This window comes from Narcine bancroftii, chromosome 3 (genome assembly GCF_036971445.1).
Source record: "Narcine bancroftii isolate sNarBan1 chromosome 3, sNarBan1.hap1, whole genome shotgun sequence".
In the NCBI taxonomy this organism is placed as follows: Eukaryota; Metazoa; Chordata; class Chondrichthyes; order Torpediniformes; family Narcinidae; genus Narcine; species Narcine bancroftii.
The window spans coordinates 353,719,879-353,739,007 of NC_091471.1; positions in this window are offsets into that span (position 1 = coordinate 353,719,879).

Genomic DNA, 19,129 nt, shown 5'->3' on the forward strand with positions numbered 1-19,129 from the left:
CCAGAAAGCATCTTTGAGGTCAATGACACTAAACCATTTACTATGGGGTTCAATTTTACCCATTATTGTATAGGGATTAGGTACAACCGGGTGACGGGTGAGAATAATTTTGTTCAGCTCCCTCAAGTCCTGCACTAATCGATAGGTACCGTCTGGTTTTTGGACAGGTAAAATTGGGGTATTAAAAGTTGACATACAAGGTTCGAGTATACCATCTTTCACCAACTGGTCAATTACTGGCTGCAACCCCTTTCGGCCAGTCATCGGAATTGGATACTGCTTTCGTCTAATTACTTGCTCAGGATCTTTTAGAGTAACTTGCAGGGGAGGAATATCTAACACTCCTCTATTGCCTCTTTCTGCCCATTCTCCAGGATTTATTAGTTCTCGATCTTCCTCGCTTAATACATACATTTGAACCCCGATACCCGATTCCTGTGGTCTGGTGCCAATAGCCAATTGGTCCTGTAAATCTCGTCCTAACAAACAAACTCCAGCTTGGGGAATTAGTAAAATATCCTCTATTATTATCTTTTCTTCCATTTGTATTCTTACATCCCTTAATACAGGGACCGTAAAATCTCTTCCTCCTACTCCCGAAATCATCACGGTCCCTTCTATCTTAACACCCTCGGGTGGTTGTAAAATACTAGACCGGGCTGCCCCAGAATCTACTAAAAATACCATCTTGTCACTGTGGGGTTTTATGCTTAAATTTACCAATGGTTCTCCATGCAGCCCCACAGTGTGTATTGACTGAGAACCGTGACCCCCCCTATTCATAATCTGCTTTCGTCTGTCGGACTCTGGTTTTACCCTACCCTTACTTTAGTCTATGTGTCGTCTGAGTCCAGCGTGTTCGTTAAATGAAGTGATAGGAGAATCAGTTTATTACACAGCATAAGAATAAAACTTAACAGAGCTCTGGTTCAGTCATTAGTTCATAGGTCACCTGCACAGTGAGCTATTCCCCAAGACTGACCTCTACTGTCCAGTCTCTACAGTTTATATAGCTCAACCTTATCATACAGAACAAAAGTTGGCTTCCTTTGCTAGATTTCATTATCATACAGAACAAAAGTTGGGTTTCTTTGCTAGATTTCTTGCAAAAGATTTATCACAAGTAATTTCCTGCTCTGCAGTTATCTAGAGCTCCCATCTTAATCCTCAAGGTCAGAGTATTCTGTTGTTTTGATCAGAAATCAATTCAGGATATTTCTAATTATTTCTTTGTTCTCATCTGGCCATATTCTTCTGTTCTACTCAACACCTCCTTCTGTCTTAGCTTCTTACTGATTCCATTCTCTTTGTTTCTGACAGTCTCTGTCAGATTCTTTTTGTTTGTGCTAATCAACACCTCCTTTTGCCTCAACATTCCTACTAAATTGTTTCATACTATCCTCTCTTTTGTATTTTGGGAGCAGGCAATTCTAAACCTACAGTAATCAGCCAACTTTGCTACATACTGTGGCTGCCCCTTACTTACATTACTCTTTCCCTTCACCATGAGGTAAATATTAAATTGTTACATAGTACTGGATTCATGTATACAAACTGAATAGTACATAAGCATATATTCTACATATTTTCTATGATTAATTAACCCCTATATTCCAACACATCAGTGCGTAAGATCACGTCTCCCTGGCTCGCATTGGGCATTCTCTCTTAAAATGTCCCTCCTTTTTACAATGGTAGCAAACTAATGCTCCTGTTTCCCAATTCCTACCGGGATTATCACGAAGTCCTGGGAATGGTCGTCGTCCCCGGAATTCCCCTCTACCCTCGCTCCTGCTCTGGTCTCTACTCTCCCACTCCCAGAGCTCCTCCCAATGTCCAGGAGCTGGCACACAGCCCCTACCCTTTCATTGCTGTCCCTCCACGACATCCTTGACTGCCTGCATCAAAATCTTAGCCTTTCCTTTCTGTTTATTGGGCATTCTCTCTTAAAATTACGCACCTCCGTACTAGTCAGGGGCACATTTACAAAACCAAGACCCCCTCCCATGGGAACTTCCCATAAAGGTCTCATCCAGTTAATTTCTGGCTTATCCTCTCCTTTATAATGTCTAGATTCCTGCTCTCAGGGAAATGAATCAAAGGGTTCTGCCCTTCCCTCCCAGAGGATCTCACACTGTTTTGAATCAAAGTCTCCTCCCTCTCTTGTCAATTGAGGTGGTAATCTAGTACTTTGTATGAACAGGTCATCATACTGTGAGAGAGTTCTACATATGAAGAGGATACAGCCCTGAGGGTCGGGAAGGTGTAAATTAGAACAAAGACAGGTTTGTGAATAAGGACAATGAGGATAATGACATATAAGACACCGACAGGATACCCCCTGGTCCTCCAAGTGCACAGAAACAGCACGTAGGCAGGCAGGATTGCCTAATGCCAAACCTTTCCAGAGGCAAAAGAATGTAAGGGGGACGGTATTCCTATACTGAAATGAACTGTATAAAAGTTGGGTGAGCCCTAGTGTATGTGTATATTCCCAGGGTAAGGGGAAGCACCCAACTTTGCATTGTTGTATAATAAATGTTCTTTGTTCTCAATTTTTGTCTCGAGCAATTTCTGTGAAGGTACTTCTGTTTCTAACAAATGGGGACTCGTCCGGGATCCCACTCCCTCCACTGACAGAGTGCCCGACGACGGGGGTAGGTGCACCCCAGCTGATTCAGCTGGACTCACGGACGAAGGGTGACTGGTCAGTGGATGAAGCGAGTGATATCCGAGAAGAGGCATTGAGAACAAACAACGAGAGGACATTAAGGAAACGCGCTAGAACTAGCTACTGGACCTCGGTAAGAGAAATTTTACTTACCTGTTAATATGGGAGGTGTGAGTAGTAGGGAAGAGAATCCTAGTGAAGGATGTGAGAATCAGATAACCAAGAAAAGCCTGTTGGGATTAATGTTATCTGATTGGGGCACGGGGAGAATCCGTGGAAAGGACAAACTGACCATGGTCAGGTACTGTTGTCTGGAATGGGTTAAAAGCCCAATTAAAGGGAGCTCTGTATACTGGCTAAAGCTCGGATCCGAGGATGACTGGATGTGTCAGGCATTGAACATCTGGCTCTATCAAAACCAAAGAGATAATCTTGAGAGCAGGGAATATGCAGCCTGCTGGCTCAGGGAATCGTTTGATCAACTGGTTTTGAATGAAAAAGAATGCAAGGACAAGAGAGATGAGGAACCTTTTGTCCCTGAACCACAAGGATGGGATGTGTTACATTCCCTTCCTCCACCTTATGTTCCTCCTATGCCGGCTCCTATCTTTCCCCCCTCTCCTATGCTCTACCCTTCTGCACCTTCCCCTCCTCCCCCACAGCTAGAGAAAAGAGAAGAAAGTAGGAGTGGTATGATGACCCCTTCCCAAAGCACTCGATTACCATCTCCATTGACAAGAGAGAGAGGCGACTTTAATTCAGAACAGTGTGAGACCCTCCAGGAAGAAAGGGCAGAACCCTTTGATTCATTTCCCAGGGAGCAGGAACCTAGACCTAATAAGCCAGAAACTAACTGGGAGACCTCTGCGGGAAGTTCCCGTGGGAGAGGGTCTCAGTTTCGTAAGTGTACCCCTGACCAGTACAGAGGTGCATAACTTTAAGAAAGAGCTGATCTCCCTGATAGAAGATCCTCAAGGGTGTGCTGGACAATTAGATCAATTTTTGGGACCAAATACATATACCTGGGATGAGTTAACATCTATCTTTAAAACACTGTTTACTTTGGATAGGCGTGGAATGATTCGCCAGGCAGGGATTAGAGTCTGGGATAAGGAACACCAAGGGGGACCAGAGGCGATACCCGGAGAAGCTAAATTTCCCCTGGCAAAACCAAATTGGGATAAGAATACTAATGATGGTCGCACATTAATGGGTTAATTTGATAAAAGGAATCAAGGAATCTGTCCCAAAGGGACAGAATTTTAAGAAAGCAATAGAGAGCAGAGACATGTTTGCCTTTGAATGGGAAAAATCCTTTTACTGGACGTAAGAATCAATACCGGTGAACTGTCCTTCCCCAGGGCTTTACAGAATCACCAAATTTATTTGGTCAGGTCTTAGAACAAATACTAGATGAGGCTCCCCGGAGAGAGAATTGTCAGTTGATACAATATGTTGATGATTTGTTAATTACTGGACAAACGTACGAATTAGTTAAACAGTATACTGTTGAACTTTTAAATTTTCTGGAGAATAAGGGTCTTAGAGTGAGCGAATCCAAATTACAATTTGTTCAATCAGAAGTTAAATACTTAGGTCATCTGGTAAGTCAAGGAACTAGGAAAATAAGTCCAGAGAGGATACGTGGTATTCTACAGATCCCACCTCCCAAGAATGCCCAAGAACTTAGGAAATTCCTTGGTTTAGTGGGATACTGTAAAATCTGGATTGAAAATTATTCTAGCCTGGTCAGATTTCTCTCTGATAAACTCGCGATTGTAGGGGGTGAAGCTGTTGTCTGGACAGAGGAAGAGATTAAAGATTTTAACTTGGTGAAACAGAGCCTTATTAGTGCCCCAGTTTTGGCATTACCTTTTGACCTATATACCAATGCGAAGGGAGGTGTAGCCACCAGAGTACTAACACAAGAGAGGGCAGGCTATAGACAGCCAGTTGCTTTTCTATCAAAAGTTTTAGACCCCGTTTGTTGTGGTTGGCCAGAATGTGTGCAAGCCATCGGAGCCACTGCTATTTTAGTTGATGAAGGATGAAAGATTACTTTTGGTGCCCCTATGATGGTTCACACCCCTCACACAGTCCGTAATATTCTCTTACAACGTGCTGGAAGGTGGCTCACAGACTCTAGAATTTTAAAATATGAAGCGATCCTAATGGATAGGGATGATTTGACCCTGATTACAAATAAAGAACACAATCCAGCAGCCTTCTTGGTCTCCCCAAAGTCAGACAATAACATAGATGAATTAGAGCATGTGTGTTTAGAGGTTATAGACTTACAGACCAAAATTAGAGAGGATTTAAGTGATAAGCCTTTACAGGAGGGTGAAAGGTGGTTTATTGATGGATCTTCACGTTGCATTGATAGTACTCGCCATAGCGGCTATAGTGTAGTGGATGGGAAAGAAGGATTGGTGATTGAAGACGGTCGCCTCCCTGGTCATTGGTCAGCGCAATCTTGTGAATTGTATGCCCTCTGTAGAGCACTCCAGGGTCTAGAGAGCAAGGTGGGCACTATCTACACGGACTCTAAGTACGCTTTTGGTGTAGTGCACACCTTTGGGAAGATCTGGAAAGAGCGGGGAATGATAACTGGAAAAGGACAAAAGTTGATCCATGAAAACTTAATTGTCCAATCCCTGGATACTCTTACACTACCTGAGGAAATAGCTGTAGTACATGTACGAAGCCATCAAAGTGGTGACAGTCTCGAAGCCCAGGGGAACAGAGAGGCAGATGCAGCTGCCGAACAGGCTGCATTAGCAGAGAAAATTGATATGCACCTGTTACTGACCACCCCACTTGAGGTTAAAAAGACACCCATCTTTTCACGGGAAGATGAGGTTTCTATGAAAGACCAGGGTATACACCAAACTGCCGATGGGTTGTGGTGGACGACGGACGGACGTCAAGAACTGAACAAAGCCATGGCTCGACAAATTGTACATCAGATACACCAACAGACACACTGGGGAACTCAGGCACTGGTCGATACATTTGTACGATCCTTTTATTGCTTAGGCATTTATACAATAGCCAAACAAAGTACTCAGGGTTGTCCAATCTGTCAGAGAGTAAATAAGAAATCTATGCGCCAGGTAATGCCTGGCGGTCGCGATATAGCCGTACGCCCATTTCAACGGATACAAATTGACTTTACAGAACTTCCTAAGATAGGAATTTACAAATACCTCCTGGTGATGGTAGATCATTTCACACGATGGGTTGTGGCTTTCCCGACCCCTAATGACCGTGCCAGCACCGTTATCAGGATACTAATGGAATCTGTGGGGGGGCGTGGCAAGATGGCGTAGGGAACAGACGTGCCTTCCAGACCTCTCCTGACTCTGATTTATTGTTTTGACTTTAAGTGCCCGTTAAAGTTCTTTTAAAAGTTTATAAATAATATGAGGTGTTGGTTTATATGCAAAAAAAAGGTAAAAGAAAACATCAACAGACTGTTAAAAAACTACATTTTCCGAAATTGTCTGAGCCTACTTGTTTACAAGAAGCCAGGACTCAACATAGAATGGATCCAGAAGAAGACGTACAGAATTCGGCAATGAAACTCCGTTTTAAACCGGTAAGACTCTCTGAGGGTCGCACTCAGCAGCTGTCAGAACAAAGAGCTGTCCGGGTGCCAGTATTTCACACAATGGCCACTGTGAGTGCTGTTACTCAGACTTTGACAGTTGAATCAGCTGGGGCGCCACCAGCTGGAGAGTTAAAGAGTTGTCATTCGACTGCTATAGTGGTGGCGCTGCAAAATGCATCTTCAATTACAACGGTTTTTCCAGACATCGATTCAGTGAAGATGATTAAAGAGATTTGGCTTAAAGATAACCCTGATCTTCAGTCTCCTGGCATTGCTGGGGGGACTTTGAGAGGGATTTTTATACGGTCAAACTGCTAGAAAAGATACTAAATTAAGGGAAGGGACAGAAGATCCCGTGGTCTCTAAGGAACAGCAAGACCCCATTATGCCTGAATCTACTTCTGTTGAAATGTCTGTTAAGGATCTTGAAGATAAGATATATTCTGTATCGAGTCACTTAGTTAATTTTGTGAACCCGTTTAATTCCAAGATTAATGCGATGGCGGAAGTCATTAATGGAGCTTTTAAGCTTGAAACCATTGAAAGATTTGAAATGTGTGATCAAGGTTTAGTCGATGCACAGGATCAACTGCAAGATGAAAATAGAATAATTGAAACATTGCAGATCCAAAATAAAAATTTAGCAAAAAAGGTTGATTATTTGGAGAATCAATCTAGACGGAACAACGTGAAAATTGTTGGTTTGCCAGAAAGCATAGAAGGACCAGATCCAAGAAAATTTTTTACTGAATGGATTCCACGAGTGTTAGGACAGGATAAATTCCCTGAAGGTTTAATACTGGAACGTGCTCATAGAGCTTTAAGAAGAAAATCTTTTTCAGGACAGAATCCAAGACCTGTTCTGATCCGTTGTTTAAACTATTGTGACAGAGAGACAATTTTACGTACGGCTATTAGAAATGCCCAGCAAAATAGATCTCCTTTGATGGTTCAGAATAATCCTGTTTTCTTCTATCAAGATTTGAGTCAAGAAATTATGTTTCAACGACGCGAATTTAATTCTGTGAACGAACGGTTGTGGAAAAAAAGACATAAGGCAACATTCAGGTATCCTGCGGTACTGAAGATTTTTCAGGATGGAAATCAGCCAAAGTTCTTTGGCAATCCTAAAGAGGTTATGGACTTTGCTCAGTCTCTACCAATCATGCAGTTTCAGGAATGATGTAGTCCTTTAAGGTCTCCAAAGAGAGTAGAGATGTAAGGTGGGATCCAGATTTTTAAAAGAAATGGAAGCAATGGTGACCGAAGTGGTAACGTTGATTTAAAAAAAATAAATCTTTTATCTTTTTTTTGAGAAAGTTTAAATAGTTTAAATAATGATGATAGTTTAATGAAATGGGAGTTGGGAGAGGGAACTGGGTGGGCACTAGTTTCCAGAAGTCATCAGCTACCTGTGAGTTATCTCACACCCAATATTTTGGGGGAGTTACCGCTTTGGGCGGTTTAAACATGAGGAGGTAGTCGTGACCTCCGACCTGTTTTTTTTTCTTTTTAATTTTTGGGTTAAGAAGTGAAGGTTTTTTTTTATTATTTTTTTTAATAAATAATTTTGTAAACTCTTTTTGTTTTCTGATTGTAATTGAGAGGGAATTGGGAGGTTTTTTTCTCTCTTTTTTTTCTCTCTTTTTTTTGGGGGGGTTTCTCTTTTTTCTCTCTTTTTTAAGAGGATGATGTCACAGAAGATAATAAGTCAAAATTTGAGGATGTTGAATTAGATGAAGAGGAAGATGAGGGGAAAGGTGATAAGAAGAAAAAGAAGAAAACCAAGTACAAATACATTGAGGGAGAAGAGTTTAATAAAATTAAGTTAATTTCGATAGAGAATTTTGAAGATGTTTTAAATGAAGAATATGGAGAATTTTATGAGTTTGAACTTTTTTTTCTTTTTTTTCCTTTTTTTTATATAAGGGGAGGGGAAGGGAATAAAAAGTTTACCTGATTGTTTTTCTAAGGGATGTTTTTGTTCTCTCGATGAATTATAAAGGAAACTTGGTATTAATGGAAATTCTGTATTTATGTATTATTAATTATGATTTTTTGTATAACAGATATGTGGTTGATATATGATTTTAATATTTGAACTTAGTTTTAAAGTGGATTTCATTTGTTAAATACATGTATTATGTTTGATTTAAAGATATGTTCAAGGGTATTATTTTAGTATTGATATTTTTTTAGTTAGTAATTTTTTTTGTTGTTAAGTTTTATCCTTTTTTTGTAAGTGGGGTTTTTTTCTATTTTATTTACAACATTGTTAATTAATTCTTCACTCTTTATTTTGGGGGGGAGGGTTGGACTAATTTTAAATTAGACGATTAATGTTGTGTAATAATTATTGGGGGGGTTAATTTGTGTAGTTTAATGATGTAGTATTCTAATTTTTATTATCTTATTTTTTATTATTTCTTTAAATGTAATTTTTATTTTATTCATGTCATAAAATTTTAAATAAAGTTTAAAAAAAAGGATACTAATGGAATCTGTGATTCCACGATATGGTATGATTCAAACCATTGACTCGGATCGAGGTACACATTTTACTTCTCAGGTACTCCAGGGTGTGTGCAAGAGACTGGGAATAGAATGGCAACTACATATCCCGTGGCACCCCCAAAGTTCAGGCCGTGTTGAACGAATGAATCAAACCTTGAAAAATCAACTCACTCGACTTCATGAGGAAACTGGATTAAATCTTTACCCTTAGTTCTAATTAGAACTCGCACAGCCCCTCGTAAGGACCTTGCAGTCTCACCATATGAAATGATCTTTGGTCTTCCTTACATGGGATTCTATACTGATACCCCTATCCCTGAAGCTAACAACCAATATATTTCTAAATTTTTACAGGGACTTTCTACTTCTCTCCATGACTTAAGACAGAAGGGTTTATTAGCTCAAACTCTGCCCCTGGAGTATCCTATTCATTCTATTAAACCGGGTGATTGGGTTTATGTCAAAGCATGGCAAGATAACCAACTAAAACCTGTCTGGGATGGCCCCTATTGTGTATTTTTAATTACAGACACTGCCATGCGAATGAAAGAAAAAGGCTGGAGCCACATCCAGCGAATTAAACCAGCTACTGAACCACAGAATAACAATATTGATAATCTACCCTCCACCTGGCGTGCAGTCCTTCAGCCTTCTGATCTCAAAGTTACACTACGCCGGGATAAAGTGCCGTAATGTTGTTTTTACCATTTACTGTATTGCTTACTTGTTGCTTCCCAATTTCTGGGACATCACTTAATTACTCACGATGTATTAAGTCCTCCTGGAATAGGGGCAGCAGAGGTGACAATTTTTTTCCTTTAGAATGTAGACAGGGCATAGATATAATGTATAGTCATAGTGGGATATGGGTTAACAAAAGATTCCAAAACGAACCAGGGGAACTCAACAGCTTTAGTGGAGTAGATTTAATTTGTATTTTAGCCTACACAGGTATTAAAGACAGGAGTTTTAAAGGGACAGCACAAAGGAGATAGTGGGATAAAGACCAAGGATAAAGACAGAATGGTAGTCAGGATTGAACATGTGGCAGAGATAGAGTTAATACATATGCTAATGTACACAGACAGGCTTGCACTCACAAGTTCAATGATACTCATAATGTTAGCAGACAAGCTGCAGCACACAGGTTAAACGATAAGAAACAACCCTCCCCAACTTGGTCTCTTCTCAAACATCCTTTGGGTCCCTCAGACATTCAGAATGATAAACACCACCTCGTTAAAGGGAATTTCAGTTGTAAACGACGGGAGCTGCTACAGAACGCTAAAGCTGCTTGCATTTAAATCGTTTAATCAGACTCCAGACAGCCTTGGACATCATCATCAAACGGAGAGCAATGGCCCTGAATTTAGGGGCTGAAGAAAAACGACAGATACGAGCCACACTTCAACAAAACCGCCTGGCTCTCGATTACTCGTTGGCTGCCGAAGGCAGCGTTGGTGAAAGACTGATTAAGGACAATGCTCACAACGGTCAGGCGGTTAAAGACACTTCTTCAGGAGTTCGAAAATCTTCCCATGCCCAGGTATAGACTTGGCAACCTTGGTCCGGTGTGGGATGGACTAGACTTTTTATTGGTAACTGGAGTCTGATACCCACAGCCCTTATAGCAGCTGCACTCGCTATTCTGACCATTATGGTGCTCCCCTGCCTAAAGACTTGTGTTCACTTTTTAATTCATTGACCCCCGTCAGAACACTATCACCCAAAGGATGTATGTTTCCCAACTTCTATCTGATGACACTGAGACTGCAGTTCGTTTACTGATCAGCTGGGAAAAAGGCCAAGTTTTCAAATAATACATTTTCAGTTAAGAGATCAGTAATACTGATCTAAAAGAAAAGTGAGGATTGTGAGAGATGAGTAAAACTGATATAAAAATATGAAGATGAAGAAACTAAAATTGATACTTGGGTAAATGAATAAAACCAGTATGAACAGGATAAGACATGGATATTAGAATGTAGGAAGCAGAATCAGTCTGAGTAAGATAAGAATCTCCTAGCCTTTAGACAGATCAGCAAGTTTACTGGTATGAATGAGATAAGGATAGACAATAGATACTAGAATGAGGAAGTAGAGTTAGTCTGAATGAGATAAGGGTCTTCTAGCCCCAGATAGAATTAGCAGGTTTGAATATGTAATTAGTAAGCCTTAGACAGTATTAGCCAGTTCTACATATGAAGAGGACACAGCCCTGAGGGTCGGGAAGGTGTAAATTAGAACAAAGACAGGGGTTGTGAATAAGGACAATGAGGACAATGACATGATAAAACACCGACAGGATACCCCCTGGTCCTCCAAGTGCACAGAAACAGCACGTAGGCAGGCAGGATTGCCTAATGCCAAACCTCTCCAGAGGCAGAAGAATGTAAGGGGGAGGGTATTCCTATACTGAAATGAACTGTATAAAAGTTGGGTGAGCCCTAGTGTATGTGTATATTCCCAGGGTAAGGGGAAGCACCCAACTTTGCATTGTTGTATAATAAATGTTCTTTGTTCTCAATTTTTGTCTCGAGCAATTTCTGTGAAGGTACTTCTGTTTCTAACAATACCACCCCTACTTTCTTCTCCTTTCTTTAGCTGTGGGGGAGGAGGAGAAGGTGCAGAAGGGTAAAGCATAGGAGAGAGGGGAAAGATAGGAGCCGGCATAGGAGGAGCATAAGGTGGAGGAAGGGAATGTAACACATCCCATCCTTGAGTATCAGGGACAAAAGGTTCCTCATCCTTCTTGTCCTTACATTCCTTTTCATTCACTGGCTCCACTGAGCCAGCAGGCTGCATATTCCCTGCTCTCAATATTATCTCTTTGGTTTTGATAGAGCCAGATGTTCAATGCCTGACACATCCAGTCATCCTCGGATCCGAGCTTTGGCCAATATACTGAACTCCCTTTTATAGGACTTTTAACCCATTCCACACAGCAATACCTGACCATGGTCAGTTTGTCTTTCCCGCACCCCAATCAGATAGCATTAATCCTAACGGACTTTGCTTGGTTATCTGATCTTCCCATCCTTCCTTAGGACTCTCTTCCTTACTACTCACACCTCCCATACTAACAGGTAAGTAAAATTTCTCTTACCAGGATCCAGTAGCTATTTCTAGCGTGCTTCCTTAACGTCCTCTCGTTGTTTGTTCTCAATGCCTCTTCTCGGATATCGCTCGCTTCATCCACTGACCAGTCACCCTTCGTTCGTGAGTCCAGCTGAATCAGCTGGGGTGCACCTACCCCCATCGTCAGGCACTCTGTCAGTGGAGGGAGTGGGATCCCGGACGAGTCCCCATTTGTTAGAAACAGAAGTACCTTCACAGAAATTGCTCGAGATAAAAATTGAAAACAAAGAACATTTATTATACAACAATGCAAAGTTGGGTGCTTCCCCTTACCCTGGGAATACACAGACACACTGGGGCTCACCCAACTTTTATACAGTTGATTTCAGTATAGGAATACCGTCCCCCTTACATTCTTCTGCCTCCTGGATGAGTTTGGCATTAGGCAATCCTGTCTGCCTACGTGCTGTTTCTGTGAACTTGGAGGACCAGGGGGTATCCTGTCAGTGTCCCATCATGTCATTGTCATTGTCCTCATTCACACCTTCCTAACTCTCAGGGATGACTAACTTCTTACATGGAGAACTTGCTAATTCTGTCTAAGGCTAGAAGACCCTTATCTTATTCAGACTAATTTTACTTCCTACATTCTATTATCTATTATCTATCCTTATCTTATTCATACTAGTGAACTTGCTGATTCCTGTCTAAAAGGCTAGAAGACCCTTATCTTATTCAGACTAACTTTACTTCCTACATTCTAATATCTATTCTTATCCTATTCATACTGGCTTTATTCATTACACATATATCTATACTAGTTTCATATTTTTATATCAGTTTTACTCATCTCTCACAATCCTCACTTTTCTTTTAGATCAGTGTTACTCATCTCTCACAGAACCATGCTGCAATTGCTTGGCATTTAAATAATAATCTGAACTTTCAATTTTCCTTCCAAAGTGGATAACCTCACATTTACCAACACTGTACTCGATCTTCCCCACTCACTTAACATATCTTTATCTCTCTGCAGATTTTCCTCTACATGATTTGCTTTTCCACTCAGTTTAATGTCATCAATAAACTTAAATGTACTACACTATGTTCCCTTTTCCAGATGTCTCTGGCTCCCATCTCAGTGCTACTGTGTTGCAGAATCCTAGAATATTGGTGCAGGAGAAGACCATTCAACCCATTGAGTTGGCACCAACCTTCAATATGGTCATTGCTGATCATGTGATCACATTTCCAACTTGATTGTGTTTTTTCTATTGATGAAATAACAGAGATAGAAATGTGATTGATTGATAACTGGACTTCCAATTGTCACCTTAAAGGAACACACAGAGGTTCCACTAGCCCAGCATCCCCACCAACTTGAGAAAGAAAAAGAGAAGTAAAAGAGAGTCATTGCAAGCTGCTGTAATGGGCAGCATTGCCGCTGGTGTGGACCTGGGGGGGGCAGCGGAGGCACACTGTACCTCTGCTGACTTCCCCATACATATTTGAGAAGCTGCTGGTCTGTGCCCAAGGTGGCAGCACCCATACTTGGCAGCGGACCACTAGGGTGTGTGTTCTCGCGGATCAGTGCAGGGCACCAGAGTGGAACAACATGGAGAAGGAGGAGAAGCATGGGAGAGGACTTTCCAGAGAAGGTAACCATGTCAATGGATCCACGAGGGGTTTGGACACTACCATGCTGCAGGAGACCGGTTTATATTGGGACCAGGATTTATGAGGATGCCAATGGTGAGCAGGGCCCTTGAAGTGCATCAAGAACCTTCCTGATCAATTTAGAGCATCAGAACTAGGAGCTTGGATTCACTGGTGCAACTGACATAAGGCCATGTAGTTGCAGAGGGGACAGGAGTGCAGGAAGAGAATCCACAGACTGAGTTTCACATTATTAATCTGGTTCCTGAACTATTTCACTGTAATTCTCCAGATGCCAAAAGTGGAATATGAATGCAGATTTTTATTCTTTAATTTCTGAGAAAGAAAGCACTTTGTAGAACTTGTGATCTTTGAAAGCAAATCATTCATTCATGGCCAAGTAAGTCAAAGTTTATTTCAAAAATTATCAAAGGTTCTTAACGAAAGCCAATGTATTGAAAGCACTATTGTGAACTGTTACTGTGAGAAACAGAAGTACCTTCACAGATTTCACTCGAGACAAAAACTGAGAACAAAGAACATTTATTTTACAACAGTGCAAAGTTGGGTGCTTCCCTTACCCCGGGAATACAGACACGTACTGGGGCTTACCCAACTTTTTATACATTCTATTTCAGTACAGAGGTACCTCCCCCCTTAACATTCTTCTGCCTCCTGGATTGGTTTGGCATTAGGTAATTCTCCCTACGTGCAGTTGTGTGCCTTTCTGTGTGTAAACTTTTTACCAGGAAGTGTCATGTCTTTGTTCTTATTCATAAATCTCAACGCCCCCCCCCAGGACTTGCTAAATCTATCTACTTGTTATAGGACCCCTATTCTATTATACTTGCTTAACCCTCACATTCCATTCTTACCCCACCCTTATTGAACCCATCATAATTCATTCCTATTTAGCACTTGCTTGACTTTCCATATTCCATTCCCTTCACCCCATCCTAATTCATTCTGTGAGAGATTAGTAAAACTAATATGAAAATATGAGAGATGAAGAAAGCTAGTATGGATATAGGTGTAATGAATAAAGCCAGTACGAATAGGATAAGGGCAGATAATAGAATGTAGGAAGTAAAGTTAGTCTGAATAAGATAAGGGTCTTCTAGCACAGAATCAGCAAGTTCCGCATATGTAATTAGTAAGCCTTAGACAGAATTAGCAAGTTCTGCATATAAGAGTAAGCCCTGAGGGTCCTCCAAGTTCACAGAAACAGCATGTAGGCAGACAGGATTGCCTAATGCCAAACTCATCCAGAAGGCAGAAGAATGTAAGGGGGAGGGTACTTCTATACTGAAATCAACTGTATAAAAGTTGGGTGAGCCCCAGTGTGTGTGTGTATTCCCAGGGTAAGGGGAAGCACCCAACTTTGTTCTCAATTTTTGTCTCGAGCAAATTCTGTGAAGGTACTTCTGTTTCTAACAATTCCTATTTAGCACTTGCTTGACTTCCCATATTCCATTATCTCTCACAATCCACCCTTTTTCTTTAGCTACGCTTAGTAAACCCTCAATCGGGAAGTATTATTTTAAACTTGGTCTTTTTCCCAGCAAATGAACTGCAGCCTCAGCATCAGATGGAGTTTGGAAAGCATACATCATTTGGGTTGTAGTGACCTGACGAAGGGCCGTTGAATTAAAGACTGTACACAAGGCATTAGGCAGGGAATTATTATGAGGGCTAAAATAAAAAGCCCAGCTGCTATAAGGGCCAAGTTTATCCAACTCCAGTCGCTAGTAAAAAGTTTAGTCCACCATGTACCGGACCAAGGATGCCAAGTCTGGACTGGGACATGGGAAAGTTTTCGAATCCCTGAAAAAATATTTTTTTACCGCCTGGCCATTGTCATCAATATTCAAGCAACAATTGGTAAGGTTCAATTTTCCACAAAGGCCACCCTCAACAGCCAACAAGTAATCGAGGGCCAGGCGATTTTGTTAAGCTGTAGCACATATCTGTCGCTGTTCCTCAGCCAATGAATCCAAGCCCGTCACTGTCTGATTGGTGATAATTTCCAAAACTGCCTGGAGTCTGATCAAATGATTTAGTATATAAATGAGGGTTCGATATCCCCATGATCCATCCTGAGCCCAAGTAGCAGGGCCATAATATGAAATAATATGTTCAGGGGGCCAATCTTCACCCCAATTTCCAATTTTAAGTTCTCTCTTTGGACGAGGACCCTGAGGAGATTGTGGGATTAGGCGCATATATCGCTTGGTGGAAAGGTGATGGTCGGCATGCAAAGGCAGAAAGACAAATTGAGGTTGAATGATTCCAATACAATGAGTGCCGCTCCAATCAGGTTCTATAAAGGTATAAGCCATATTCCCACAAATCCAATATAAACCCTCTGGTGCATATCCATGTGGGATAGTCTGGTTCCAGATCTGCCGAAGCGAGGGGATGCCCCAGCAAGGATTTTCACCTAAACAGTTCCATATGTCACTAGAGTCATTGATATTCTCATAAAGCACACAATCCGAACCTTTTTCCATAGAGAAATACCAGGTAGGTGTTGCAGGATGCCAAATAGCTGTAGTATTCTTGAGCAGCTTAAGCCATTTACAACTGGAATCTCTCTTATAGTGACGGCCTTCAGCATTCCGAACGCATTCGTGACCCAGTGGGTGATTTACAAGATGCCAAGTTTGGGGGGGGGGCGTTCAATTTCATTCATTGTAGCATTAAAGCGTAGAAGTTCCCATATATCCAAAGGCTCACCTTGCCAGGGCCAGGTACCATCTTTAGTTGGGCCTCCGCAAATCCAACCATTCTTCAACCCCAGCAAGTCAGCTGTTCGTTGACTTAAATCTACCCACTTATTGTCACCTAAGCGGTGAGTAGCAGCTTGTCTGTGAACATTAGCATGTATATCCCCTTTATTCCTACTCCAGGTATAGCCCTGACTAATATTTTGCTTATAATTCTCCCACCATCTTCATTGTACCATATTTTTAGCACTTGTCTTTTTAATACCCGTAGAGGCCGGGACGCAAACCCAATCCACTCTCCTAGGACAGTTCTGTTTCCCTGGTCCATGTTGGGACCCTAAATTAAACCATAATAAATAAGGTACCCCATTGTGAATGCACTTTATACCTGTGCCCCGTTTGCATTCTAAAGGTAAACTCGTCCATTCTTCAAAGTAACTATCACCTATGCTGCCCCTATTCCAGGAGGACTTAATACATTGTGCACAATTGGGTGGTTTCCCAAAAATTGGGAACCAGCAGGAAAACAATACCGCAAATAATAAAAAAAACATTACAACAATTTTTGTCGGCGGAGCATAACTTTCAGACCAGAAGGATGCAAAACTGCATGCCAGGTGGAGGGGATATTATCAACGTCCTTAGTCTGTGGATTAGCACGCTTAATGCATTGTACGTGAGTCCATCCCTTTTCTTTTGTTCGTACTGCAGTGTCTGTAATCAAAAGTACACAATAAGGGCCGTCCCATATAGGTTCTAGTTTATGGTCTTGCCACGCTTTTACATATACCCAATCACCAGCTTTAATGGAATGAATGGGATAGTCCAGGGGTGGGGTTTGAGCTTATAAACCCTTCTGTTTTAAGTCATATAAAGAAGTGGAAAGTCCCTGTAAATATTTAGATATATATTGGTCATTAGCCTCAGGGGTAGGGGAATCGGTATGGAATCCCATGTAAGGAAGACCGAACATCATCTCATATGGTGAGACAGCAAGGTCCTTACGAGGAGCTTTGCGAATCCTGATTAAAGCTAAGGGTAAGCATTTAATCCAGGAGAGGCCAATTTCCTTATGAAGTCGAGTGAGTTGGTTTTTCAGGGTCTGATTCATCTGCTCGACTCGGCCTGAACTCTGGGCGTGCCATGGGGTATGTAACTGCCAATCTATTCCCAAGATTTTACACACCCCCTGGAGTACCTGAGAGGTAAAATGTGTACCTCGATCTGAATCAATAGTTTGCACAACACCGTAACGTGGAATAATAGCCTCTAGTAATATCCGAATAACGGTGTTAGCACGATCATTAGGGGTCGGGAAAGCCTCAACCCATCGAGTAAAATGATCCACCATTACTAGGAGATATTTATAGACCCCTATCTTAGGTAATTCTGTGGTCAATCTGTATTCGTTGAAACGGGCGTACGGCTATATTGCGACCGCCAGGCATTACCTGGCGCATGACTTTCTTATTCACTCGCTGACAGATTGGACATCCCTGAGTACTCTGTTTGGCTAAGGTGTATATTCCAGAACAATTAAAGGACCGTACAAAGGCATCAACAAGTGCTTGCGTTCCCCAGTGTGTCTGCTGGTGGAGCTGATCAATAATCTGACGAGCCAAGGCTTTATTCAGGACTTGACGTCCCTCTGCCGTTCATCATAACCCATCTGCAGTTTGACGCATTCCCTGATCTTTCATATAAATCTCCTCCTCCTGTGAGAAGATGGGAGTCTTTTGAATCTCATGTGGGATGGGGAGTAACAGCTGCATCTCTATTATTTTTGTTAGTGCAGCCTGTTTGGCAGCTTCATCTGCCCATCTGTTACCCTGGGCTTCAGGACTGATGGCCTCGTACATGAACTACAGATATCTCCTCAGGTAACATAAGAGCATCTAAGGATTGAACAATTAAGTTCTCATGGATCAACTTTTGTCCTTAACCAGTTATCATTCCCTGCTCTTTCCAAATCTTTCTGAAGGTGTGTACTACACCAAAAGCATACACAATTCACAGGATTGGGCCGACCAATGACCGGGAAGACGACCGGACTCAATCACAGCTCCTTCATTCCCGTCCACTTCACTATACCCGCTGTAACGAATGCCATCAATGCAGCAGGAAGATGGAGGAGTCACGTGATGGAGTAATGGCCGGTCAGGGAATTCCAGCCCTCTCCGGAAAAGTTGAAAAAAAAACGCAGAAAACACAAAGCTACAAGAGTAAAAATTAAAACAAGTAAAAATAAAGGTGAGAAGAAAATGGCAGCGAAGAGAGAAAAGTCGAAAACAACGGGAAGAAGAGAAGATGAAAGAACGTCGGAAGAAGAAGGTGAAGGCCTTACCTGTCCGAGGAGGCCCGCCGCGGAGAGAGAAGCCCGCTCCCTCAGGTCAGTGGAAGTCCGGGGATCGGGACTACAAAAATGGCTTCCAGAGCCGAGTAAAAGTGCGCAACCGCGCATGAAAAAAAACACACTGACGGGAGGGGGGAACAGCTGCGGAGTCGATCTCCACAGCTGAAAGAGACACCTGCAACACAGCAGCAGGTGCAGAACACAGAAAATAACGACAACAAGAAAGAAGAGGGTAAAAAGAAAACAAGTAAACAACAGATGCAAGATATTCTTTTGAAGATAGCAGATACGCAAGGGAACATATTAATAGGAGAGTATTTCAACCTTAATTTGGATTCAAATATGGACAAAACTGGGAAAAAAATTAACAGAAAGAACAAAGTAACCAAATTTATAATTAAATCGATGCAAGAAATGCAACTTTTGGATATATGGAGGAAACAACACCCAAAGGAAAAGGAATATTCATATTATTCGGGTAGACATAAAACATACTCAAGAACAGACCTATTTCTGTT